Source organism: Artibeus jamaicensis, unplaced genomic scaffold (genome assembly GCF_021234435.1).
Source record: "Artibeus jamaicensis isolate MK-2021 breed Jamaican fruit bat unplaced genomic scaffold, CSHL_Jam_final contig_482, whole genome shotgun sequence".
NCBI classification, from domain to species: Eukaryota; Metazoa; Chordata; class Mammalia; order Chiroptera; family Phyllostomidae; genus Artibeus; species Artibeus jamaicensis.
In genome coordinates this window covers 2222855-2229750 of record NW_026521857.1, presented here as the reverse complement: position 1 = coordinate 2229750, position 6896 = coordinate 2222855, and positions in this window count along the sequence as shown.

Below are 6896 nucleotides of genomic sequence, written 5' to 3'. Positions count from 1 at the left end.
ATGGATAGGAAGAATAAACATCATTAAAATGTCCATGCTACCCAGAGCAATCTATAGATTCAATGCAATTTCTACCAAGATTCCAATGGCTTATTTCACAGAACTAGAACAAGTATTTCAAAAATGTATGTGGAAACACAAAAGGTCCTACATAGCAATAGTGATCCTGAGAAAGAAGAACAGAGTTGGAGGAATCATGCTGCCTAATATGAAACTATACTATAAGGCCATAGTAGTCAAAACAGTATGTACTGGCAATAAAAACAGACACATAAAGTAATGGAATAGAATAGAAAGTCGAGAAATAAACCCATACCTTTATAGTCAATTAATATTTGACTAGGGACTTCTGGACAAGATGGAAGCATAGGTAGACACACTGTGCCACCTCGCACAACCAAAAAAAGAACAATGACAATTTAAAAACAAAAAACAACCAGGACTGACAGAAAATTGAACTGTATGGAAGTCCAATGACCAAGGAGTTAAAGAAGACAAACTCATCCAGACCAGTAGGAGGAGCAGAGATGGGCAGGCAGGGTGGAGAGGACTCACAGCAAGGCGGCTGCTGGTGTATCTGGTGAGATGGTGGATTGCGTAGTAGGGTGAACAAGGCTGCAGCTGACCAGCAAGGCAGCAGCAGGCAAACCTGGCTATGCAGCAGATTGTGGACTGGGCAGTCCCACATTCACATGTAGGTAAACAGGGAGAAACAACTGGGAAGCAGAATGGACTGCTCAACCCAGGGCCCCAGTGCAGGGAAATAAAGTGTCAAACCACTGATTGAAAACACCTGTGGAGGTTGAGTTAGCAGGAGAGGCTCCAGCTTAACAGGAGATATTGTTGGAGAGACCTACAGGGTCCTAGAGTGTACACAGGCCAACCCACCAGGGAATCAGCACCAGAAGGGCCCAATTTGCTTGTGGGGAAGTGACTGACATCTGGTGGAGAGCAGAGCAAACATCATTGTTCCCTTTTGGACCCTTTCCCCACACAACACAGGGATGTGGGTTATCCTGCTGTGGTGAACACCTGAGGCTCTGCCCCTCACTATGTAACAGGTGCATCAAGAGAAGAAAAAAATGGTACAAATGAAAGAACATATCAAAGCTCCAGAAAAAATACAACTAAGCAATGAAGAGATAGCCAACCTATCAGATGCACAGTTTAAAACACTGGCAATCAGGACGCTCACAGAATTAGTTGAATGTGGTCCCAAATTAGATGAAAAAATTAAGGCTATGCCAAGTGAAATAAAGAACAATGTACAGGGAACCAATAGTGATGGGAAAGAAACCAGGAATCAAATCCATGGTGTGGACCAGAAAGAAGAAAGAAACATCCAGCCAGAAAAGAATGAAGAAACAAAAATTCAAAAAAATGAGGGGAGGGTTAGGAACTTTCAGGACATCTTTAAATGTTCCAATGTCCGAATTATAGGGGTACCAGAAGTAGAAGAGGGAGAACAAGAGGACAAGTTATTTAAACAAATAATAAAGGAGAACTTCTCTAATCTGGCAAAGGAAATAGACTTCCATGAAGTCCAGGAAGCTCAGAGAGTCCCAAAGAAGTTGGACCCAAGAAGGAACATACTAAGGCACATCATCATTACATTAGCCAAGATTAAAATGAAGGAGAGAATCCTAGAAGCAGCAAGAGAAAAGGAGACAGTCACCTACAAAGGAGTTCCCATCAGATTGTCAGCTGATTTCTCAAAAGATACCTTACAGGCAAGAAGGGGCTGGACAGAAGTATTCCAAGTCATGAAATCCAAAGACCTACATCCAAGATTGCTCTATCCAGCAAAGCTTTCATTTAGAATGGAAGGGCTGATAAAGTGCTTCTCAGATAAGGTCAAGTTCAAGGAGTTCATCATCACCAAGCTCTTATTATATGAAATGTTAAAGGGACTTATCTAAGAAAAAGAAGATAAAAAACCTGTATAATAAAATGATAGCAAACTCACAGTTCTTAACAACCACACCTAAAACAAAAACAAAAGCAAACTAAGCAAACAACTAGAACAGGAAGAGAACCACAGAAATGGAGATCACATGTAGGGTTATCAACAGGGGAATGGGAGGGGGAGAAGGGGGAAAAAGGTACAGAGAAAAAGTAGCATAGATGGTAGGTAGAAAATAGACAGAGGGAGGTTAAGAATAGTATAGGAGATGTAGAAGCCAAAGAACTTATATGTATGACCCATGGACATGAACTAAGGTGAGGGGGAGAATGTGGGCAGAAGGGGTTGTAGAGGGTGGAGGGGAGTGAAGGGGGAAAATGGGACAACTGCAATAGCATAATCAATAAAGTAAATATTGTGTATTTTTATAAAATACAATAAAGTGTATTTAAAAAATAAAATAATAAAATAAATAAAAACAAAAATATTTGACCAAGGAAGCAAGAACACACAATGGGCTAAAGATAGTTTATTCAATAAACAGCGTTGGGAAAATTGGCCAGATACATACAGAAAATGAAACTAGACCACCTTCTTACACCTCACACAACAATAAATTCAAAGTGGATTAAAGACTTAAATATTACACCAAAAACCTTAAAATAGTAGAAGAAAAAATAAGTGGAAAAATCTTGGACATTGCTCATAACAATGTTTTTTTCAGATATATCTCCCCAAGCAAGGGAAACAAAAGAAAAAATTAAAAAATGGGGCTACATCAAGCTAAAAAGTTTTTGTACAGCAAAGGTAAATATCAACAAAACAAAAAGACAACACACAGAATGAAAGAATATATTCTCCGATAGATTTGATAAGAAGTTAATATCTAAAATGTATAAGGAAGTTACAAAACTCAACATCAAAAAAACAGATAGCCCAATTAAAAATAGGCAAAGGACCTGAATAGACATTTCTCCAAAAAGGACATACAGATGGTTAATAGACATATGAAAAGATGCTCAACATCACTAATCACCAGAGAAATGAAAATTAAAACCACAATGAGATATCATCTCACACTTGTCAGAATAGCTATCATCAATAAATCAACAAACAAGTGATGGCGAGGATGCGGAGAAAGGGGAATCCTTTAGCATTGATAGTGGGAATGCAGATTGGGGCAGCTACTGTGGAAAGCAGTATGGAGACACCTCAAAAATTAAATATGGATTTGCCTTTTGACCCAGTGATCCCACTTCTGGGAATATATCCAAAGGAACCCAAAGCACTAACTCAAAAGATCATAAGCACTGGTATGTTCACTACAGGGTTATTTATAATTGCCAAGATATGGAAGGAGCCCAAGTGTCCATCAGTAGATGAGTGGATAAAATAACTATGGGACTTAATTACACAATGGAATACTACTCAGCAGTAAATGAGAAGAAAATTTTACCCTTTGCAACAGTATGGATGAACCTGGAGAACATTATACTAAGTGAGCTAAGCCAATCGGAAAAAGAAAAATACCATATTATTTCACTCAGATGTGGAATCTAACGAACAAACTGAACAAGTAAAATTGAGACAGACTCATAAATAGAGAGCAGTGTGTGTGACAACCCAGGGTTGAGGGGAGGGTAGGAGATGGTGGGACTGAGCTAAAAAGAGAAAGGACTCATGGACATGGACAACAGTGCAGTGATTGCTGGGAAAAAGGAGTATGAGGGGACTAAACAGTAATGGAAAAACAATGAAAAATCTGTAAAAAATAAAAAAGAATAAATGATAAACGTTGAGAGGAGATCACATTTGTAAGTCCTTGGTTATGTGCATCACTTTAGCCCAACTAAACCTGAATTTGCCTATTGGGAGAATAGGTAAATGGCTCCTCTAGACCTAGTAAGTAAAATGGATTTCATTTGAAATCATGCTATTGTCAGGCAAGATATTATCAGTAAATAGGTTAAAAATGTTCTGGAATGTGCTTTAGAAATGCAATGGTAAGTTAATAAGTATAATCGCTGAAAATAAGAAAACTTGAGGCACTAGTTTAAAAGTAAAATGTAAGAATAGATTACTTTAGATAAATTCTAAGCAGAGAGCAAAAAGATCTAGAAATACTAATATCATGCACAGGGAGACACCACAACAGAGTCAAGAGAAGGCTTAAAGATTTTCATATGGTTAAATTCCAAGATCTTTTACTAAATAACTACATGCATATGAAACAAACATTCATAATTAGACACCCACTACACCTTATTTGCCTTCCTGAAAAAGGTGCTTTAGAAATGACTACATTTCAGATTTTTCTTGGATGAACACAGCAGCTTGTTCATAAATCATGTTCTATAGCATAAATAAGAAATCAGATTACCTATCACAAATAAAACAAAAATTAAATGAAGGTGGTTTCTTGAAGGGTACTTATTTACAGGAAAAAAGATTGACTAGGTAGATTAGATTCGATAAGTATATGAGTTAATGATTTTATACATGGGTAAATATCTCATTGGAATTTTTACCAAATCCAAAATACCCAAATCTAGTCTGCATCAGCTCACTTATTCTCTAGAAATCACTCTGGTGAGTTGTTTGAGTTGGAACAAACCTGAAACTACAGTAAGAATTTAAGTTGCCTCTGAAAGACCTTCCAATAATACCTGAGGGCTATGAAATTCAGACAAGCTGCCCCAGTTTTAAAGATTTAGTAGTTTTAGTGACAATTCTATTTGCAAAGCATCCCATGCTTAATTTACCTGAGTCATAGAAAATTATAATGCCTTCCTAGAAGGTGAAACACACACTATCAGAAACAAATAGTTAAGCTCTCTTGGTCTCTGGAGAACTCCTAGGAAGACCCTCAGGTAGAAAGGGCCTGTTAGTGTCATCTGCTCTTTGTGTAAACTGGGAATGGCCTATCTTCTAGTTTTGCTTTTCATCTTTCCATCAACAAGTTTAATCAGGTAACCAGATATAGTATTCTGTCTGGACCCAGCTCACAAACATGTTTGTATAATAGATCATATGAAGAAAGTAACTTTTTTTTTAGGTATAAAGAGATTCATATGTGTTATAGACCAATCAAAAGACCTAGTAACCGGGGCATTTCATTCTTCATGCAGTTGTATTCTGATGAAGTCCTCTGTTTCCCTGGCAACAGTGGCTGTGTGGACACAAACCCTGAATTTCCTTTAATGTTGCAGAGAAGAACATATAAGTGACCACAGAGGGACTTTTATCTGAGTATGTTTATGAAGTCTTCCTATTGTTCTCTTACCATGGGAGAAAGAGGAAATTTACAATATTTTTTCAGATATAGGATAAATAATTGCAGTTTAGAGGATCTTATCCCAAGTATTTCTGTTCTATTATTTCTAGAGGGTCTTTAAGGGGTTCTTATGGAGAATTCCCAAAACCAAATAACCATTAAATGGGCCAACTCATTAGTGTGACCCCTGCCACTGGTCAGTTATATGTGTGTGTACACACATACATTTGTAGGTAGATTATACTTTGGGGGAAATTTAGATAAGAGAAAATTCTGTAGCTGTCCAATATCTTACTTCCTTTCATGCACTTAATACGATTTCCAGAAGAGAACAAAATGTCAATAAAGCACAATCTCTCAGTTTTTCCCATTCAACCCACTCCTTACCACTACTCAGAATTACATGCAGTCTATACGCTTTGCTTGCCTTCTTTAAGCCCTAGTTTGAAGCAATCTGTTATTCGCCTCTATTCTATGCAGAGTTCATGTGCCTGTAGCTACTTTTCTACAGCATCACAGGGTATAAAAACTGGAAGTAACTTTAGACACTACCTACTCCAATATTCTAGCCTATCTGAAGTATGACTTTTTGTGCCACCCATCACTCTGGGTAGACATAAAATTGCAGCACAATCCTGCAAACTACAGAGAATCCTTGTTTAGCAACTTTAATTTTAAGAGAGATCTTTTTGGCAACTAAGTTTGGTCCTCTGGTGTGGACTAGAATGCCTATTCTTTATTTTAGAACAGATTTTTAATTTAAAGACAGATATTGCAGACAGCAGTCCCTCTCCTCCTTTTATATTATATATTCCCTTGACAGAATTTCCTGATTCAGACTAGACAAGGCCAATTATAGAGGGAACTGGCATAATTATATACTTGCCTCCACTTTTATCAATGATAGCTAGTGTTACTAGAATATTGCATCACTCAGGTTAGGGCAATGGGAACAAATTAAATTACTTTTTTTCCCTACTATAAAGAGATAAACACCACCTCGTCTGCTAAAGGTCTACATGTTGTTCCTTGCAGTTTAGGTGTAATAGTTATAGTGATAAGAGTAATAATGCAGTTTGTCAGCTCAGCCCGTAATATAATGTGGTTTGTCAGCTTAGTCCCTTTCAGGAATTGCGCTGAATTACTTGTGGACTGCCAGATTGCAATTCAACACCAGCTGATGGCAGCAAATATCAGTAATGGCATCAGTTTTAGACTAAATGTAACATCACCACCACATGAATTTACCCTTTCTACTCCCCACGGAGGGAATTCAATTCCAGGTAAGCCCTGCAAGGAGGAGCCAGGAAAGGCTATAGGAAGGACCTGAAGAGATATGGATGCTCCAGAGAGAAACCCAGGCAGAGCTGCAAAATTCCCATTACACTCAGGAGGACAACACAAGAGTTTCCCACTAGACATAAACTCTGCTGTGGAGGAAAAGTCAAAGGAGAAAGAATTGGAAACCTATAAAACTATGTTGCATGAGTTTTTATTTATTTATGTTGAAGAGGTATTTTCTTTGTTTAGGAGATGTTTTTCAGTATTATTCATTAGGGAATGTGTAAGTGGAGTGTTGTGTTCTTGCTTCTTTTTGACTGTGGGAATTTACTGATAAATCCAGCCCTGGTTTCATCTGTCAAGAAAGGGAAATCTGTATTTCTCAAGACAAAGATGTCCTCTCCGCCTTGACCCACCCAGGTAAAAAATAATTGTTTC